The sequence below is a fragment of the Balaenoptera acutorostrata genome, chromosome 4, assembly GCF_949987535.1.
Source record: "Balaenoptera acutorostrata chromosome 4, mBalAcu1.1, whole genome shotgun sequence".
Taxonomy (NCBI): Eukaryota; Metazoa; Chordata; class Mammalia; order Artiodactyla; family Balaenopteridae; genus Balaenoptera; species Balaenoptera acutorostrata.
In genome coordinates this window covers 133,271,906-133,294,607 of record NC_080067.1, presented here as the reverse complement: position 1 = coordinate 133,294,607, position 22,702 = coordinate 133,271,906, and the positions used below count along the sequence as shown (strand labels likewise).

The 22,702-nt window shown below is 40.8% G+C and overlaps 1 pseudogene; it reads left to right on the top strand.

The window, feature by feature from the left end:
* Positions 1-4,001: 4,001 nt before the first annotated feature.
* LOC103007286 (putative monooxygenase p33MONOX) lies at positions 4,002-5,141 on the top strand (annotated as a pseudogene).
* The last annotated feature ends 17,561 nt before the right edge of the window (positions 5,142-22,702 follow it).

Here is a 22,702-nt window from a genome sequence, read left to right as displayed (position 1 = left end):
AAATCTCTGCAGTATGATTTCTGATGACCCCAAATCCCTAGCTTGGCTGCCTTTCCTCCTCACTCGGAAAAACCTCCGAAGTCATTTTTCTATGGCAAAACCATATCCTGTGAATTTAATATTTTCTAGCTTTCTGTACTGCACTGGGAATTGTTCAACTCCAACTCTCTTTAGCTATGAAGACTGAAAGAGAATACAGTTCTCAACACTGCTCATGTTTTCAAGTCACATGTCCTCAGGTTGCTAAAAATCTCCAGTCTGTGAAACACGAAATGAAATGCCAGGATGCTATTTTTGATTGACATAGAAAGCAAGGAAGCAGATTTATATCCACTGGCAAAATCGTATGCTGATAGTGAGAAACTGCTAGTGATGATATGAATGTTACCACATTGCATCGATGAAGATTCCACTTTTCCTGTTTACTGTGATGAGAGTGCTTTCCTTTGGCCTCTACTTTCTAAGATTCTAAAATTAGACATTTAACTTTATTTTTAAATTAATTGTAAATGTAATTGTATCATAAGTGTGATTCAGCAAAGAGTGAAAAGAACAACAAATGGAGGTCAGGAACCACTTGCTTTATCATCTTCTATTTCATCTATGTTTTCCTTTCCTTGGAATTTAATTATCTTCATATAACTTAATTTTTTAAAATACTTCTACAAATAGATATGCTCAGAAAATTTATATGAATTAATTTTTCAAGCAGATATTACAAGGGACAAAACTGAGTTCAATAACTGTAAATATATTTTTAATCCTTATGTATAATCTAGCACAATAGAATGGATTGCTTTAAAAGATAGAAAGTGTTCATTTAATTTTTAAAAATATATTTCATGTGTATTCTGGTATCAGCCAACCCTGTGCCCCAGTAGCAGGTAATTCAAGATAAGCACACTTAAAATATAAGGAAAATACTTAAAATGTCAAAGTCTGTGGCACATTTACATAGCAATATAGAATTCTGCTTCACTCCTTGGTTAATGAACATAATGGTCAGCCTTAAAAATAAATATTTAATATATATGCATATCTGACATATTCATATAATATATAACATTAAATAATATACGCTTATATTTAATATATATTAAATAATTATTTTAGAATACAGTTGGAATCAATTGGAAAGTCAAAATATAATTTTATATATAAAGAGGTAGATATATACTGAACTAAATATATGTTAAATACACAAATATATATCAATGTAATATATATATATTTATATATATATATATATAAAATAAAAAACCTGACATCTTTTTCTCCATTCACTTAACCGACTGGTGATTTTTCACAATCATGTAGATAAAAATACAAACAAGAATATGCACTTATATAGCCAAGAAAAATCTATAGTATTGTCTTTTTATACTAACTCCACTTTTGTCTTTTACTTTCTAAGGGATTAGACTACTTCTAGACTTCTGTGTTTTTATGTTAGCTTTTTTCCAAGTTGATTTTGTTTTACTCTTTCAGTTCCTGCCATTGTTTGCTGACATAGTGAAATGTGACTTAAAGCACAATAACCGGCCAACTGGAGAACATATTATCTGGAAACTGGGAATGCAAACAGTAAAGAACGTCAGGATCCACTAAAAATAGAAGGTTTTATACTTTCAGTTTAGTCATCTTTGTTTGGAAATAAAAATCTCTTACTTCAGCTCATCGTGAGTTTTTTGGGGTTTTTTTTTAAAGCATAGTGGGGGGAACAATTCAATGTGAAAGTTATTTTTTTTTAAACTTTTTTTTAGCCCATGAAATTTCAGTATACATAGTTAATAACCACTTCAAATTGCTATGCCAGGAGAAACCACTCTTACCTAATTGCCTGCCAAGGCTCATAAAGCACCTCTGTGTCACTGGTAATTCATTGCTCTATTGATATCGTAACTCACAGTGATATTTTCTGGCTGTCATCTTTTACACTCACTGATGCTCACTTCCTTCAATTTTTACATCCAGTAGTTCCCAAATTAAAGGCTATGTCTTAGCCATACGATTTTTACTAGGTTCTTTACAAGTTCTCCTAAGTGGATTTTCTCTTTGTCTAGACCACACACATATGCACACATATGCACGCATGCATATACACACACACAGACTTTAAATGGTTGAATATATTCTCCTCTGAGTAGAATTTTTTCATTAGATGTAAAACATTTCATTTTCATACTGATCTACAGTGCCTTTTAAAGCTACTCCAAAGCCTCATTATGTGACACATTGGTGATCAAACCACTTTATCTCACAATGCCAGACTCTTTACAAGATCACAGCTAATGACTTCGTTTCCAGCATGGTGTCACGCGGCTCAGTCCCCAGAACCAAATCATATCTGTCAGTTCTTTTCACAGGAGCACACGTCTCCTCTGTTGGTATAGAGTGTCATGCAGTGGCCAGCACTGTGCAATGGCAAACAGCTCATATCAGGACCCTCCGTCTCTTTCCCCCGGATGACTCTGCACGAGGTGAAGAATGTTCACACCTGCCAATTCTGCCAAATTTCAGCCTCTCAGGCCACACACTAATTCATTTCACATTCTCAAGAGTGTGAAGAGCTGTGTTTTGGCAGCAACCTGACTGTCCTCTACTACCTCGGAGGAAAGTAGAATTCATCCTTCCTAGTAGAATGGAGAAAAGTTTGAGACATGATGGAAAATGGTTCCTGTAGGGAGAAAAGTTTCCTCGGATGTGTCAAATCACTGTTAGCTTCAGTAAACATGGCGACTCAGCTCCAAGTGGGTCAAACTCCTCCTTCCTCTCAACACCACTTCCTGGGACATTACAGGGCACGAGCAAAGGGTGGAAACTTGATCAGTGAGGTTTGTGGAATCCAAGGTTGGCCAGGTTAAACGCCACAAAGAAATTAGTTATACAGAAATCAGTCCACTTCAGCTATAGGGCTGCCACATCAACCACAGCTTACAATTCTGTTTGAAAAAATGTACATTTGGATTGTTTTCCAGAAAGTGGCTAGGACATTATACCCCGACTGCATTTGCCTTTGAAAAAAATTAATACAATATTCTGTAAAACTGTCCAGCTTACAATGACAAGCTATTGAACTTACTGCCTGCATCTACCTCACAGATCTTAAAGTAACTCAGAAGAGCCATCTGAATGATTAAACAGTAATCTGTTTGCAAAATCATTTTGTCCACCAAAAATCACCTCCTAACATCCTTAGACCAATCAGTTCCTCCCTGGGTTTTTAAGCCAGAATTCTACAACTAACGTGGAAAAAGGCCACAGTTTTTTCTGACAGTGGTGTGAACTTTTTAACTTTTCTAGTTGTTGCTTCTTTAAGGATCATATTCTTGAAAATTTCAAAAGAAATGTTATTGCTGTCAAGTCAGCACTCAGCATTCATGTAAATGATGTGATGTTGTGATTCATAATAAGAAATATATTTTTGGGTCCCTCCCTGGTTGGTGCTTGGGGCCTTCTGTGTCGCCGCGGGCACAGGGTCGCTCACACAAGGGCTTGGGTCATGAATGCGCCACAGCCTCTCGAGAGAGACGTGGGTCCTCGGAGCCTCTTTAGTGCCGGAGCTTGGGCCGCAGGCGGCTCCGCAGAGGCGGAAAAACAGAACCTCTGGAATGGATGGACTCCTGCCGAGCAGCTTTGCTAATTTGCAGCAGCTGGACAATGCTCCTCTTTTTTTTTTTTTTAATTATTAATTAATTAATTTATTTTTGGCTGTGTTGGGTCTTCGTTTCTGTGCGAGGGCTTTCTCTAGTTGCGGCAAGCGGGGGCCACTCTTCATCGCGGTGCGCGGGTCTCTCACTATCGCGGCCTCTCTTGTTGCGGAGCACAGGCTCCAGACGCGCAGGCTCAGTAGTTGTGGCTCACGGGCCTAGTTGCTCCGCGGCATGTGGGATCTTCCCAGACCAGGGCTCGAACCCGTGTCCCCTGCATTAGCAGGCAGATTCTCAACCACTGCACCACCAGGGAAGCCCAATGCTCCTCTTTAATACCTGTCAGCATAATCTTCACATCATTTCACTCTGGTGGCAGGGACTCAGCTCTGAATTCTGTATAGAAAAAGCACCCGGATCCCAGTCTTTCAATGGCCTCGAGACAACCAGAAGTGCCTGCTCTTGAGCCTCGTGGGCCTCTAGGCAAGATGTCCCTGCCCATCGGGACGTACCGCCGGGCATTCAGCTATCATGATGCCCTGGAGGACCCTACGCCCATGACTCCTCCTCCATCGGACACGGGCAGCATCCCCTGGAAGCCAGTGATTCCGGAGTGCAAGTAACAGCACCTCGCCAAGGTGGAGGAAGGAGAGGCCAGTGTCTCGTCCCGTGCCCTGCCATCGGCCACTGACGGTGCGGACAAGGTCCCCGTGGTGAAGGCTAAAGCTACCCATGTCATCATGAGGTCTCTGATCACAAAACAGACCCAGGAGAAGGAGAGCACTCAGCGTTTTGAGCAGCAGGCAGGGCTGAGAGATGCTGGCTACACACCCCCCAAGGGCCTCACCACCTAGGAGACCAAGTACCCTCGAGTGGCAGAAGCACTCCACAAACTAAAGCTCCCAAGCGGAGAGATAACAAGAGAGGAGAAGCAGCCGGCCTCCACCCAGGCCAACCCAAGCAGCAACTCCCACTCTTCCCCTAAGCAGAAGCCCAGAGGCTGGTTCACTTCTGGTTCTTCCACAGCCTTACCTGGCCCAAATCTTAGCACCATGGATTCTGGAAGCGGGGAAAAAGACAGAAGCTCGGCAGATAAATGGAGCCTCTTTGGACCAAGATCCCTCCAGAAGTCTGATTCTGGAGGTTTTGCCATCCAGGCCTACAAAGGAGCCCAGAAGCCTTCTCCAATGGAACTGATCTGCATGCAGGCCACCCGAATGGCCGAGGATCCAGCAGTGTTCAAGCCACCCAAGATGGACATCCCAGTGATAGAAGGGAAGAAACAGCTGCCGCGGGCCCACAATCTCAAACCGTAGGACTTGAATGTTCTCACACCCACTGGCTTCTAGAGCTCTTTCTGTTCCAGGAACTCTGGATAGAGGGTGCCTTGAGCCCAGCTCCCCTTTACCTTGGCTCTGACACAGGAAAAGTTTTGTTTTGTCTTTTAAAAAATCTCTCAAACTGAGGCTAGAGCTGGAGACATAATTGATTTTTGAGAGACATTAGTGCAAAGTTTGTCCTTGTGCAGAAGATGCCATTTTGTACTGCTTTCATTTAAAGTTAGACTAAACCTCAGCAGTGATGTATGGGGACCTCATTACCTATTTTTGTATCTTTACTCTACCCAAGAACTTTGATCATTACTTACTAGGTAAATAATGTTTGTGTTGTTCCAAAACCAAGGCTTCTTGATTCCTTTACCACTATCCCTGTGTGCATGGACAAATCATGGCGTAGAGGCGTTCACTGACTAGTTTAGACGACTTTGGCCCTCTTGGCTGTGCTGGCACTGTGTGCTCCAGCCTTGTCAGTTATGGGGACCCAGGATCCGTTTGAGATCTGGGTATAGTTAAGAGCCAGCTTGGCAGGGATCCCCTCTGTTTTCTGCTGAAACCGGAATCTCCTTGCTTGTTGGTAGACCTCACGGATCACTTTGCCCTGCAGCCAGTTCTTACTGTAGTACCTCTTGGGCCAGTGCTGTTGGAGGGATGCTTCTCTTTTGTGTGTCACAGTACAAACACTACCCTTACATATCCTTTGTTGCACTTTAAAGTGAGATTAATTTAACTCCCATTTGGTTGAAAACTTCCTAAGGGAGAAAATTCAGTCTACTGGTTTGGTATAGATAAATGGACGTTAAACTTTCTTAAAGGAGGCGGCAACTGCCGTTTGAGTATAGTCTTGCGGTTCATATGAAACTAGTGTCACCCTATTTTGAGTTTCTTGTTCAGGCCAGGGCCTGAAAAATTTTTTCCTGGGAGGTGGAAGAATTAAAAAATTTTCTGTATGCAATCATTTTCCCCCCCAGATGAGCCTCATACCTTTATAAACACGTACCTCACTGAGGAAAGGGACTAGGGAAACCACCTTTTCATTTCTCCTCACTGTGTACATGTTCAATCATTGTCTTGAACACTGTCTCAAATTCCTGCTGCCTTTTGCTTTGGACAGTATGGTGTCTACACAAGGAGCTGAGCTGATCTTCCTACAGAGATGCCCTGGAGTCTAAAATGATCAGAACAATTAATTTATTTGTGTCTTCTGTTATGCTTGTTTCTCTTAACTTGTTTTGACAATAAAAATCCTTACTACTTTCTCAAAAAAAAAAAAATATATATATATATATTTTTGGTCTTCGTCCCTGTTTCTGGCACAGAGCTCCTAAAACTCTCGGAATTTCCTAAAGGAGTTTTGTCATGCTAATGAGGTGACTTGTGCAAAGCCCATAAAGATGGGATCTGGTTGCCAGGGGAACCAACCATATGATTAGAGCCTTGGAACTTTCAGCCTCACCACCCCAGGGAGGGGAGAGGGGCTGGAGACTAAGTTCAGTCATCAATGGTTAATGATTTAATCAACCATGCCTAGGTAATGAAGCCTCCATAAAACCCAAAAAGGACAGGGTTGGGAGAGCTTCTGGGTTGGTGAACACGTACAGATTTGGGGAGAGTGGCCCTCAGTGAGGGCGTGGAAGCTTCTCACCCTTTCCCCTTTCCTTGCCCTATCATCTCTTCCATCTGGCTCTTCCTGAGTTATATCCTTTTAAAATAAATAGGTAATCTAGTAAGTAAAATGTTTCCCTGAGTTCTGTGCTGCTCTAGTACTTTAATCAAACTCAAGGAGGAGGTCACTGGAACCTCCAAGCTATAGCTGATCAGTCAGAAGCACAGGTGATAAACTGGACTTGCAGTTGGGGTCTGAATTTGGGGGCGGGGTTAGTCTTATAGGACTGAGTCCTAACTTGTGGGATCTGATGCTACCTCTAGGTAGATAGTGTCAGAACGGAGTTGAATTGTAAGACATCCAGTTGGTGTCAGAGACTTGCTTGGTGGTGTGGGAAAATTTCCCCACACATGTACATCTTGGAACTGGGTGCAGAATCAGAGGTTACCTTGAGGGAAGAAGAACCTGTGACTTAAAATTGTGAGCTTTTCTATGTGGGGATGAGTTGTGGATGATGGATAGAAGGGTAGTGGGAGGGCTTGGGGAAGAAGAAAACACAGGTGGGCATAAAAACAATCTATGATGAAGGGCCAACTATTCTTCTAATTTGTATTTAAAAATAAAACAAAATGGAAATAAAATCTTAAAAGTCCAAGACTCACACAATATTCACCCGCAGATTCCACACTTGGATGTCATAGCAATAGCAAGTTGCTATCAAGTTCTCTCAATGTTTACTCTGAATCACTCGCCTAGGACCTAAGAAGCAATTCGCAGGCTGACTGCCTCATGTCACCAGTGGAACCTGCAGCCATTTCATGTTGGCTTGCTGATATGATGGGCCTGGAAGAATTTTAGGATCTGAGTTTTCAGTCTTTTCGCCAGCTGTGGCCCCCAGAAAGCAGCCCCTTTGTTCTGGGTTGCTGCATTTCAGCTCTGCAGTTACTCTGACCCTCTGGAGAGTCCTGGAACTCTGCTTCTCAGGTGAGAAAAGCCTTTCCCAATCTTTGCCAACCCCTCTTTCACTCATCCCTGTGGTCCTGGGACCGGGAGTTGCATTCTTACATCCTGGCTAGTACTGCTTCCTAAAATACGTGCTTGCTCTGCTAACAGCTGGTTTAACTGCTTAGAGAAGCTCAACTTCTTTCTCTGTGCTTTTGGACAGGCTGAAATGTCCATTTTATGTGGAATAAAATGACGGACTCCATGACCTTAATTCCTCCCCATCTCTAGATGCTTTAGATGGATTCCAGACCTTGTTTCTGAGCCCACTTTGATCCTCCTGCTTATTGTGGGGTTTTGGCCTGATAAATACACTCTGTCCATAGTCCATTTGAAGAGCTCAGGTGATTTGCAAACCCCAGACATATTGCTGTCCTTTACCGGTCCAAAATCTAATTTCACAGCTAACTGCAGGATGCTAGCTGTTGCCACCCACAATTATGGCACAAAAATTTGACATCAAAAATCCTCCCTGTGCATTCAGGAATGCTATCACATGTAAAGACAGGAGAGCTATCCTCTCACATCCCTTCAGGAAGGAAAATTAAAGATTTATGGACTTTGAGTGGAATTTTTCCTGACTCTTCATCACTGGCTAGACAGAAACAGAGATTCACTTTCTCACTGGCCCTCCTATGTGCAAGCTCAGTCAACTGCAACCCAGCTTATTAGAAAGGTCAGTGGTAACTTTTGAGTAAAGCAGAGAAAGAGACCTGAGCCAAACTGCAAATGTACATATTACTGATGACTGTGCCCCACTGAAGCAGTGGGAGGACTAAGAATAATGCTCACGCCTGCCCAGTGGAGAAGCTTTGTGAGACATTTTTTAAGGCAAAGGATTGAAGGCTACTGCGGGAGAGGTCACTGTCAGTAGGCTCGGTGCAAGATTAATAACGCAGCGTGGTTGGTACCATGTTACACTGTTCCTGCAGAAAGGAACGGCTGCATTATGGATAAAGGAAGGGTATAAGAATAAGAAAGAAAGATGAAGTATGAAATATTGCTCAATAATGGACCATAGCTGAGCACACAGAAGCTACAACATGCCACCTGACTCCTTCCTGTAGTGCAACGAAGAGTACCATATTTCTTGAGCATTTGGTACACTCCAGACACAGTTATTAAGGTAAATGTCTATACTATAGAAGTAATATACTACTGTCCTCTTTTCATCACTGAGAAAGCAGAGATTCAGAGAAGTTAAATAATACGCCTAAGGTTAAATAACCAGCGAGTGGAAAAGCTGGGACCAATGTCTGTCTGAATTTAATACCCATCCTCTATGTACCAACTGACACCACAAAGAAAGTAAGTAAAATGTCTCTGACGTCAGATCACTAGATACACTATTGCTACTTCAATTCTACTCTTCTATCAAAACAAAATACTAGCAGAGGGCAGACAGCAGAAACAAGGACTGCAATCCTGCAGCCTGTGGAACAAAAACCACATTCACAGAAAGATAGACAAGATGAAAAGGCAGAGGGCTATGTACCAGATGAAGGAACAAGATAAAACCCCAGAAAAACAACTAAATGAAGGGGAGATAGACAACTTTCCAGAAAAAGAATTTAGAATAATGATAGTGAAGATGATCCAGGGCCTTGGAAAAACAGTGGAGGCAAATATCAAGAAGATGCAAGAAATGTTTAACAAAGACCTAGAAGAATTAAAGAACAAAAAAACAGAGATGACCAATACAATAACTGAAATGAAAACTACACTAGAAGGAATCAATAGCAGAATAACTGAGGCAGAAGAACGGATAAGTGACCTGGAAGACAGAATGGTGGAATTCACTGCTGCAGAACAGAATAAAGAAAAAGAATGAAAAGAAATGAAGACAGCCTAAGAGACCTCTGGAACAACATTAAACACAACAACATTCGCATTATAGGGGTCCCAGAAGGAGCAGAGAGAGAGAAAGGACCCGATAAAATATTTGAAGAGATTAGAGTCAAAAAATTCCCTAACATGGGAAAGGAAATAGCCACCCAAGTCCCGGAAGCACAGAGAGTCTCATATAGGATAAATCCAAGGAGAAACATGCCGAGACACATAGGAATCAAATAGGCAAAAATTAAAGACAAAGAAAAATTACTGAAAGCAGCAAGGGAAAAGCGACAAATAACATACAAGGGAACTCCCATAAGGTTAAAAGCTGATTTCTCAGCAGAAATTCTACAAGCCAGAAGGGAGTGGCATGATATACTTAAAGTGATGAAAGGGAAGAACCTACAACCGAGATTACTCTACCCGGCAAGGATCTCATTCAGATTCGATGGAGAAATCAAAAGCTTTACAGACAAGCAAAAGCTAAGAGAATTCAGCACCAACAAACCAGCTCTACAACAAATGCTAAAGGAACTTCTCTAAGTGGGAAACACAAGAGAAGAAAAGGACCTACAAAAACAAACCCAAAACAATTAAGAAAATGGTCATAGGAACATACATATTGATAATTACCTTAAATGTGAATGGATTAAATGCTCCAACCAAAAGACACAGGCTTGCTGAATGGATACAAAAACAAGACCCATATATATGCTGTCTACAAGAGACCCACTTCAGACCTAGGGACACATACAGACTGAAAGTGAGGGGATGGAAAAAGATATTCCACGCAAACGGAAATCAAAAGAAAGCTGGAGTAGCAATACTCATATCAGACAAAATAGACTTTAAAATAAAGAATGTTACTAGAGACAAGGAAGGACACTACATGATGATCAAGGGATCAATCCAAGAAGAAGATATAACAATTATAAATATATATGCACCCAACATAGGAGCACCTCAATATATAAGGCAACTGATAACAGCTGTAAAAGAGGAAATCAACAGTAACACAATAATAGTGGGGGACTTTAACACCTCACTGACACCAATGGACAGATCATCCAAAATGAAAATAAATAAGGAAACAGAAGCTTTAAATGACACAATAGACGAGATAGATTTAACTGATATTTATAGGACATTCCACCCAAAAACAGCAGATTACACTTTCTTCTCAAGTGCATACAGAACATTCTCCAAGATAGATCACATCTTGGGCCACAAATCGAGCCTCAGTAAATTTAAGAAAATTGAAATCATATCAAGCATCTTTTCTGACCACAACGTGATGAGATTAGAAATGAATTACAGGGGAAAAAAACGTAAAAAACACAAACACATGGAGGCTAAACACTATGTTACTAAATAACCAAGAGAACACTGAGGACATCAAAGAGGAAATCAAAAAATACCTAGAGACAAATGACAATGAAAACACGACAATCCAAAACCTATGGGATGCAGCAAAAGCAGTTCTAAGAGGGAAGTTTATAGCTATACAAGCCTACCTCAAGAAACAAGAAAAATCTGAAATAAATAATCTAACCTTACACCTAAAGGAACTAGAGAAAGAAGAAAAAACAAAACCCAAAGTTAGCAGAAGGAAAGAAATCATAAAGATCAGAGCAGAAGTAAATGAAATAGAAACAAAGAAAACAATAGCAAAGATCAATAAAACTAAAAGCTGGTTCTTTGAGAAGATAAACAACATGGATAAACCATTAGCCAGGCTCATCAAGAAAAAGAGGGAGAGGACTCAATAAAATTAGAAATGAAAAAGGAGAAGTTACAACAGACACCGCAGAAATACAAAGCATCCTAAGAGACTACTACAAGCAACTCTATGCCAGTAAAATGGACAACCTGGAAGAAATGGACAAATTCTTAGATAGGTATAACCTTCCAAGACTGAACCAGGAAGAAATAGAAAATATGAACTGACCAATCACAAGTAATGAAATTGAAACTGTGATTAAAAATTTTCCAACAAACAAAAGTCCAGGACCAGATGGCTTCACAGGTGAATTCTATCAAACATTTAGAGAAGAGCTAACACCCATCCTTCTCAAACTCTTCCAAAATATTGCAGAGGAAGGAACACTCCCAAACTCATTCTATGAGGCCACCATCACCCTGATACCAAAACCAGACAAAGATACTACAAAAAAAGAAAATTACATACCACTATCACTGATGAATATAGATGCAAAAATCCTCAACAAAATTCTAGCAAACAGAATCCAACAACACATTAAAAGGATCATACACCATGATTAAGTGGGATTTATCCCAGGAATGCAAGGATTCTTCAATATACACAAATCTATCAATGTGATACACCATATTAACAAATTGAAGGAGAAAAACCATATGATCATCTCAATAGATGCAGAAAAAGCTTTTGACAAAATTCAACACCTACTTATGATAAAAATTCTCCAGAAAGTGGGCATAGAGGGAACCTACCTCAACATAATAAAGGCCATATATGACAAACCCACAGCAAACATCATTCTCAATGGTGAAAAACTGAAAGCATTTCCTCTAAGATCAGGAACAAGACAAGGATGTCCACTCTCACCGCTATTACTCAGCATAGTTTTGGAAGTCCTAGCCTTGGCAATCAGAGAAGAAAAAGAAATAAAAGGAATACAAATTGGGAAAGAAGAAGTAAAACTGTCACTGTTTGCAGATGACATGATACTATACATAGAGAATCCTAAAAATGCCACCAGAAAACTACTAGAGCAAATCAATGAATCTGGTAAAGTTGCAGGATACAAAATTAATGCACAGAAATCTCTTGCATTCCTATACACTAAGATGAAAAATCTGAAAGAGAAATTAAGGAAATACTCCCATTTACCATTGCAACAAAAAGAATAAAACACCTAGGAATAAACCTACCTAGGGAGACAAAAGACCTGTATGCAGAAAACTATAAGACACTGATGAAAGAAATGAAAGATGATACCAACAGATGGAGAGATATACCATGTTCTTGGATTGGAAGAATCAATATTGTGAAAATGACTATACTACCCAAAGCAATCTACAGATTCAATGCAATCCCTATCAAATTGCCAATGGCATTTTTTATGGAACTAGAACAAAAAATCTTATAATTTGTATGGAGACACAAAAGACCCCGAAGAGCCAAAGCAGTCTTGAGGGGAAAAAACAGAGCTGGAGGAATCAGACTCCCTGACTTCAGACTATACTACGAAGCTACAGTAATCAAGACAATATGGTACTAGCACAAAAACAGAAACATAGATCAATGGAACAAGATAGAAAGCCCAGAGGTGAACCCACACACCTATGGTCAACTAATCTATGACAAAGGAGGCAAGGATATACAATGGAGAAAAGACAGTCTCTTCAATAAGTGGTGCTGGGAAAACTGGACAGCTACATGTAAAAGAATGAAATTAGAACACTCCCTAACACCATACACAAAAATAAACTCAAAATGGATTAGAGACCTAAATGTAAGACCAGACACTATAAAACTCTTAGAGGAAAACATAGGAAGAACACTCTTTGACATAAATCACAGCAAGATCTTTTTTGATCCACCTCCTAGAGTAACGGAAATAAAAATAAAAATAAACAAATGGGACCTAATGAAACTTCAAAGCTTTTGCACAGCAAAGGAAACCATAAACAAGACGAAAAGACAACCCTCAGAATGGGAGAAAATATGTGCAAACGAATCAACGGACAAAGGATTAATCTCCAAAATATATGAATAGCTCATGCAGCTCAATATTAAAGAAACAAACAACCCAATCCAAAAATGGTCACAAGACCTAAATAGATATTTCTCCGAAGAAGACATACAGGTGGCCAAGAAGCACATGAAAAGCTGCTCAACATCACTAATTATTAGAGAAATGCAAAACAAAACTACAATGAGGTATCACCTCATACCGGTTAGAATGGGCTTCATCAGAAAATCTACAAACGACAAATGCTGTAGACGGTGTGGAGAAAAGGGAACCCTCTTGCACTGTTGGTGGGAATGTAAACTGATACAGCCACTATGGAGAACAGTATGGAGGTTCCTTAAAAAACTAAAAATAGAATTACCATATGATCCAGCAATCCCACTACTGGGCATATACCCAGAGAAAACCATAATTCAAAAAGACACATGCACCCCAATGTTCATTGCAGCACTATTTAGAATAGCCAGGTCATGGACGCAACCTAAGTGCCCATTGACAGACGAATGGATAAAGAAGATGTGGTACATGTATACAATGAAATATTACTCAGCCATAAAAAGGAGTGAAATTGGGTCATTTGTTGAGACGTGGATGGATCTAGAGACTGTCATACAGAGTGAAGTCAGAAATAAAAAAACAAATATCGTATATTAATGCATATATGTGGATCCTAGAAAAATGGTACAGATGAACCGGTTTGCAGGGCAGAAATTGAGACACAGATGTAGAGAACAAACATACGGACACTAAGCGGGGGGGAAAGCCGCGGGGGGGTGAGGGTGGTGGTGTGATGAATTGGGTGACTGGGATTGACATGTATACACTGATGTGTATAAAATTGATGACTAATAAGAACCTGCTGTATAAAAAAATAAAAAAACTAAATACTATTAAAATGATAAAATATTATGTTAAATTACTATAATTTATGTGGGAAAAAAAGACATCATCAATGATAAAAAATTACTATAATTTAATACTATAATTATAATATAACAACATCACATTAGATTATAATTAAAGCACTAGGACAGTGCCTACCCCATGTTTCTTAAATAATAAAACATATAAATAAGCAAAATGTGAACTTATGTAAATGCACAGACACGAATGTATTTGTTCTACTATGTTAGCCAAACAGCTCTATGAAATTTTATTCTGTTAGATTACATTCCAATGCAAGAACTACAGGTACACTCAGAGCCTCAGCACATTTATTAGCTGTGAGACTTGATGAAAAAAATGAAATTTCTCTAGAACATATCAGGATTTGAGAACAACAGGAAACTATGCCACCCATGGACACTGGAACGTTTTTTGAAGCCCTTTGCTACTGATGTGACTATTGTTTTATCTATAATAGAAGCTCTACCAAAAATATCCCAGCCCATTTGAGCTGCAGGCTCAAAGTTCTGCCTTCATTCCCACACGGTGGGTTTGATATATCCCCAGGGATACCTGCTATAAGTATGAATAAGAAGGTTCTAGCATGTTTGTGAACATGCAAATTCTTAGACCTCACCTCATGGAAATTTTGTTCCAGTCGGCTGGAGGTGGAGCCGAGGAATCTGCATTTTAACATACATCAATTTCTGACATAGGTGGTCTAATGCCTACTGAATAAGAATCACTGGACTAGAGGATCCTCCACTCAGTTTGCGATGAGCCCTCAGGTTCATGCGTGCACTCGCAGTGTGGCTGTCACAGGCTTTCCAGCTGAGTCTAAAGTGTTTGAGGTTTTCCTGGATTCTCGAATTGCTGGAGCATTGCTTAAATGGAACCAAGTCTACATATGATAAATCCCAAGGATATATCTGCATGAGTCTGGCCTTTACAACAGGAGTGCTGAAGTTCTATTCCGATAAGAATTTGCTTCCTTTTATTTGCTCTGGGCTGTTCTCAAAATGAAGCTGTGAACTGGAAGAATTTGGTCTTTGTATCCTACCTCCTATGCCGTCCTCACTTCTAGCTTCAATATCAAAACCACATGTGGGAAACTGAAACTTCTTGGCTCCTGGGGATCACCAACTGAGGCACCCAACCAAAGCAGCCCAACCCTCCTTCCCCTGCTCTGTATTTCTCTCTGTCTACTCCATGAAAATGCACTTCATCCATTTCCCATCTGGGCAGGATCCTAGCTAGCACCGGCACAGTGACAAGACTTTGATGTGATACAGCAAAATGAACTAACAGAGTAATATTTTATTTGGAAGCCAAGCTAGAGCTAAGAGAAGCAGATTTTCTCTTGGGTCTCACACATTGCAAAATAAAGTTAATGAAGAAAGTTAAAACGATGGTGCCCGGTGATGTGGGCATGCAAAGATGTTCCTTCCTCCACTTTTTTGTTAGAGAGAATAAGAACATACTCAATTTATCAGAAATCTACTACCTTTGTTGACAATTCAACCAGGTCACAGAAAGTCTTAGCCAACTAATAGGGTTTGGAATTCAACATGGCAAAACCTAGACCCTAAAGAGGTTTCAATTTTTGGAAGGAAAATTCGGACTAATTTATTAGAATACAAAATATAATAAAAATTAAAAATAGGGGTCATATACCAAAAATATTGTTTGGTTAAAATGAGGTTCCACCGCACCGTTCGAACTTAAGACCAACTATTGTAGCATTAGAACAGACACAATAGCCAAGCAAAACTCTCAGGGGAAAACAGAGAAAACCAGTTCTCCCATAAAAGCTCTAAAAAGGCAGTAGAGACTTACTATATTTTGGACCATCTTTGATGATCTCACAGTATCCAACATGATTAACACTTAAATATATCATGAAATAGTAGTAGTTTAGAGTAAGATAAAGGGGAGGAGAGGAATATCCTATAATTTACTGATATTTTTGCATTGTTAGAATCATTCAAACTTTGGTTCTGTCCTTGGATTCAGACATATCTAGAGGCCTTTGGCTTCTTAGTAGTAAATCATTTACCCATAACTTTCAAACTTCATGGTTACAATTAACATTTAAGCCTTAATGGATGATAATGGGTTACTTTTTTAAGGTAGCATGTTATTTTACAGGGGATTTTTATATACAAGGCCTTACAAATTTCAGGGAATGACTCAAAGTTAGAAACAGTATGCACTATAATAAGATAGGAAGAAAGATATCAGGAGGGAGGTAAGTAGTCTTGCAACCTCTAAAATAAACAATCCTATGTTGTCACCTACAGTCTCCAATGTATAGGAAAAAATCTTGCTGATTATAGGGCTTCCCATATGGTCCAATTTCAGCAGCAATCTCTAAGGGGAAGAGTAGAAATATGGTTCATATTGAAAAAGATCTATCAGGCAATAAAGCAAAATTCCAGCTCACATGGGCAGAAATCTTAATAACATCTATAACTTTAGGACAATTCATTTTGCTTTGCCTTGGACTGAGCTGTAGGTTTCTGAGAAGATCTTGTTAGCTTTGGAGAGCAGGAGAAGAAACACAGGCAGTCCTCTATAGAAACTCACTTTCAGGATGATGAAAGGTCCTGGGAAGTCGATGTGTCTGAATTGTATATTTTCGATACATGAGCATATACCTGGGGCTCAAAACTGACACAATGGTAGTAATAAATGGTCCTAGCTGCCATTGACTTATAGCCAACCACTGCACTCAGTTCTTCACTGTGTGACTGCAGTGGGGTTCTGCATCTCTCTCAGCTTTTGCTTCCACATCCGTACAGTGGATATGGTAATAATCCATATCTCTCAGGCTATGGTGAAGAAGAAATGACACCACAAGTAAAAACACTTGATAAATGCTCAAGCACTACACAGTTCTTCCGTAATCGTGATACAAAATCAGATGCTTTTCTCTTCTATGCATATTTTTTCGTAAATGAATAATTGGTCCCACCCAAATAGAGAGAAGCTTTAAGAACCGCATTCTAGGGCTTCCCTGGTGGCGCAGTGGTTAGGAATCCGCCTGCCAATGCAGGGGACACGGGTTCGTGTCCCGTTCTGGGAAGATCCCACATGCCGCGGAGCGGCTAGGCCCGTGAGCCACAGCTGCTGAGCCTGCGCGTCTGGAGCCTGTGCTCCGCAACAAGAGAGGCCGCGACAGTGAGAGGCCCGCGCACCGCGATGAAGAGTGGCCCCGCTCGCCGCAACTAGAGAAAGCCCTCGCACAGAAACTAAGATCCAACACAGCCAAAAATAAATAAATAAATAAATAAATAAATTTATTAAAAAAAAGAACCACATTCTAACACTCTTTAAGAGAGGCCTATTTACAACCTGATTGTTTGAGCTTCTGATAAACATAATTGGCTGAATCATAAAACATGTTTTAGAGATTTGTGAGAAACCAGTGCAGTTGAGTAGGAGGATGGCTGGCGAGCCAGAGCCCCTGACTGTCTGTCTGCAGAAGAACAGCTGCTGAGTGGCTAATTCCACAACCTCGGCCCTCTCTCCTGGTGTTCTAAACCATGTTGACCTTGTGTGCCTTGGTGGTAGACATCCTGTCGTCACAGATAACATCTCAGTCGAAGGTCATTTTCTCAGGGAAGAGTGAACCACTGACCCCATTCAGACTAAGTTAGACCCTTCTGTTACATTCTCATAGTATTCTGTATTTTCTTTCTAGCACCTAGCAGAGTGGATGAATAACATTGATAAATAGGATTCTTTGATTAATGCCTGCCTCTGCTGGAGTATAAGCTCATTAGGGTGCAAAGTATGACTGCGGACCTCCTCATTATAGCAACCCAGAACCTAGCTCGTGGTCTGGCATACAGTGGGAGCTAAATAAATGTTTGATACTTTAATGAAGAGTGAGGACGTGAAGCCAAATCCTCTGATGCCAAAGCCAGGGTTCATTTTACTACCAAAGAAATGGTTCTAAGTATTACCTGGGGAGCCCAGTAAAATACAGATTCCCAAGTATAGCTCCAACCCCATAGAATTAGTAACTCCCAGGGCCAAAGGACTCTTTATTTTTTGGTTGAAGCCAGTCATAGACCAGCTATAGGAACCACTGCACTGCACCCACATGTGCCTCAGCTTAACAAACAGTATACTTACAGAGGATCCAGAATCCTGGTATTCTCAGCTCCTACCCTCTGCTCAACGTTGGAAGGGAACACCCTCCAATCTGCCTCATACTGTGTCAGGTAAGTGGATGAAACTCAAAAGCAGTTCCCATGTCTTCACATAGAACGTGCACTGTGTAATCCTTCCCATAACTAAATCAAATGCATTTTAAAAAGCAAAACTTTAAAGCATATTGCTAAGTGAAAGAAGCCAGCCTGAAAAGGATACACACCAGATAATTGCAACTATGTGACATTTTGGAAAAGGAAAAGCTATAGCAATAGTAAGATGACCTGTGGCTGCCCGAGGCTTGTGGGGAGGGATGGAGTGATGAACAGGTGAAGCCCAGGGAATTTTTAGGATGGTGAAATTGTTCTGTTTGAAACCGTAATGGTGGATACGTGACATCACACATTTGTCAAAACCGAGAGAACTATGCAACACAAAAAGGGAGCCCCAATAGAAACTACAGACTTTGGTTAATAATAACATATCAATATTGGTTCACTGATTGTAACCAAGGAACCACATGAATGCAAGATGTTAATAATAGGGGAAATAATGGGGAAAATGGGAAGCTGGGTGAGTGTATGGAACCCTAAGTACTATCTGCTCAGTTACACTATAAATCTAAAACGGTATCTTTTCAAAAGCATAAAAAATGAAACATACCCCAAAAATGACGGTGGGAGTGGAGCACCACGGCTTCATCACACTCTCACTTACTCAGTGCTCACTGCATGGGGAGCACCAAGCTGAGAATTTTCAAACATCACCTCCTTTAACCCCAACAATGCTGCTCTGTGGCAGCTAATACCAACATCCTCACACTCCCTTGAGGGTTAGGGAACCGAAAGTAGGTGCTGTTAAGTCCTGGCCCAAGAGAACATAGCCAGCCAGTGTCACTAGGTTTCAAACTCTGGTCCAGGTTGCCCCAAGCCCCCCACGTTTACCCACTGTGGGAACCTGCCTCGATTTATTTACTTGTAGTTGCTTTGGCCTATGCACAAACGAGTGGTTTACTATGAAGTTTAATCCATAACTGTAAGTCAAAATGATTAGGGTATTATAACACAGGGTCAGATGAAAAGATTCTCACCATGAAGCAATGCCTGCAGATAAGCCTGGGACACACGCCCACAGAGGAAAACGAACACTGCCCTCCAGGAGCATGGGATGGCGGAAGAGCAGGGCTTATGAGCAGCGGCATAATGAAATCAGGTTTCAAATGTTGAAATAATTTTCTAGGTCCAAGATGGAACCACTCCTGCCCAGGGTCCCCTATCAGGGAACTGAAACTTAGATAACCTTTGCATCCCTATAAATGCTCCCATTGACCAGAAACACAGAATATCCGGTCAGCCAATCCCCAAACGAGGTTGACTCTGTGGCCCCAGCCAATCGGATATTTTCTATTTTTCTCTTCCTTGTTCTTTATTCTTTATCCTGGAAAAGCTTCCTGCCTTCAGTCCCATTCTGCAGTTCTCTGAAAGGAGTATTAAATCAAGTTTAGGTCACCTAAATTGTCTTCTTTAATCATTTTTTACCAAGAATAAACCAATCATGGTAACATTGATGTATGAACTTAAATGACAACGTTTTGCTTTAAAACCAAACTGTTTTTTTAATAACAATGACAACAAAAAGGCCATAAAAAAAGAGAGAAAGAGAGACGAGGAACCACCACATTGAAAGAGACTTAAGGGCCATATCAGCCTCGTGCAATGTGTGAGTCTCATATGGATCTTTATTCAAACAAACCGACTATGGAGAAATTAGTAAATTTTGAACGCAGATTGAACATTATATGATGCTAAGGAATTAAGTTTTAGGTGTAGTGATTTTATTAGAATTAGATCTTTTTAAAAAAATATATCAAAACTATTAAAGATAAACCTCATGGAGATGAAGTATTATATCTGGGATTTGCTTCAAAACAATTTGAGAATGGATGGAGAGTGGGTACAGGTCAAATGGAATTAGCTGTTGACTGATAATTGTATAATTGTTGGAGAGAACAATGGGTACATGGAGTTCATTATACTCCTCTCTCCTTTTGAAAATGTTTGAAATTTTCCATTATGAACATATTTTTTTAAAGTTTACTGTCCAGCATTAGTTCTAGCACTTATCTAACCATGTACATTGCTCTCATTCAATAAATATGAATATGAACATTAATTATAAAAATAATAATTGTAACTAAGACATAAGAGGTCCATATACAAGCATTTTCACTCTGATTGTTTTAATAAATCATGCTCTAAAGTTTCTGTTAACGTTTTCAGGAAACAGCTCTACATCAATCTTTTTTTTTTTGGCCGCGTTGGGTGTTTGTTGCTGCACGCGGGGTTTCTTTAGTTGCGGCCAGCAGGGGCTACTCTTCATTGCAGCGCGTGGGCTTCTCATTGCAGTGGCTTCTCTTGCCGCAGAGCACGGGCTCTAGGTGCGCAGGCTTCAGTAGCTGTGGCTTCATGGGCTCAGTAGTTGTGGCTCACAGGCTCGAGAGAGCAGGCTCAGTAGTTGTGGCACGCAGGCTCAGTAGTTGTGGTGCACAGGCTTAGTTGCTCTGCAGCACGCGGGATCTTCCCAGACCAGGGATCGAACCCACGTTTCCTGCATTGGCAGGCGGATTCTTAACCACTGCGTCACCAGGGAAGCCCACCCCCATCAATCTTCACTGTTTCTGTTGTCTCTCTGTCCTGGGTCTCTCACTGTTCATTTCCCTCAGGAGCCTGTGGCCAGAAAAGGGCATCCCTGGCAGAAGGAAGAAGTCCAAGGAGCACTGTCACCTACTGATGTCTTCCCCTCAAGTGGAGGCCGGGATGCACTCTCAGGGCTGCTTGTGGCTGCTCTGAATACAGTAACAGGTCTCCTTCATCCCTGGGCATCACACACTGCCACAGACACCCACATCTGGATCCAGGTGACCCAGAGCATCTTAGAATCTGCATCATTCCCCCCCACACCCGGGGTTTGGATTAGTTCTTCACCTAAGATACTTCGGAAGGACCATTCCAAGGACTCTGAGCGATTCATAGAAGATGTATAAGGGAAAATGAGGTTCTACCTCCTTCCCAAATGGAGCAGGACAAGCCCTTGGCTAGCCACAGGGAGACATTAGCTGGCAGGCTGGTGCCAAATGGGAGGAAATAGTGAAACAGGACGGAAGGGGGCAGGGCACAGCCTTTAAAAGAATGACGTAGCCATAGTACATGACGAAAACTAGTGAGAACCAACTAGGTCCAAGATGGCAGAAGACTCAACTTCCAGTAGACCTTGAGCCTCATTATATGCTCATTGTAATACATTAGCATGCTAAATGACACACCCAACAGTGCCATGACATTCTGAAGCCAACCATAAAAGGTCAAAAAGTGGGAGATGGCCCAATTCCTGGAAATCCCCACCCCTTCCCCAAGTAGTTGGAGTAAGCCTCCCACTCATTAGCCCATAAAGATTAACCATGCCACATTTCGAAGCCTCTTGCTCCTTGCTTCTTGCCTTTCGAGATGGCCCACACTCTGTCTGTGGAGTGTGTTTCCCTCTAAATACATCTGATTCTTACCTATCATTTTGTCTCCAAATTCTTTCGTGACAAAGAAAGAACCTTAAATTCACTGGCAACAGTAGGGATTCCATTTCCCCAGCAACAAAAGTATAAGCCTAAATCATGAAGTACCTTCATGAAATCCAACTTCAGAGACTGGCACATTATTTTGTTGCAGAAGTTTCTTTGACAGTAATGTCCTAGGCCTGCCCAGACGTGGGATGATCACGGCAGTCTGAATCCCACACCATGGGCGTCCTAGGATTATAAAGTTTAGTTTTGTGTTATGTTACATATGGAGCATATGAATACCTATGCAGCACATTCTGATTGCAGAGGAAGCAAGAGGTGAAAATATTTACCTGCTACTCTCTTTTCCCCAAGGAGTCCCTCACTCCAAGGAAGAAAAATTTCACAGACAAGTGAAGTGAACGTTTCAACTTTGGTTGATTTATTCAGCCAGCTGTTAAGGCATTCTTTTTAAACTCTTGTCATTTACTTGTGCAGTTTTGGCTTTTGGCATTCAAAACATTCCAAAATCCTGCATTCATTTTCCTTTCCATAACTTCTTAAAGGTGTCTGGGGAATTTCACTAAGCCCAGTGAATTAAAATTCTAAAGGTCAGGAAGTGTATCACTGTGTACTTAAACAGTGACCCTGTGTGGTACAAAAGTGAAAGATTGATTATGCAAATTGGCAAGTGCGTATTATCTGAGACGTTGTTGCAGAATATTGAACTGAATTCCAGGAGGGACAGGAGCTGGTCCCAGCCTGTCCATTCACAAACTGATGTTAGGTAAATTATGAAATTCCTTTGCGCCTCTGTAAGAGAAAGGACGCAGATTAGAGGAGGGTCACTCAAAATCTCAGATTCAGTGAAATGCTTATTAACCTAATAACCCTTCAATTTACAATGATTGGGCTTTCTCTGGTATCATAAAAGTTTGAAACAT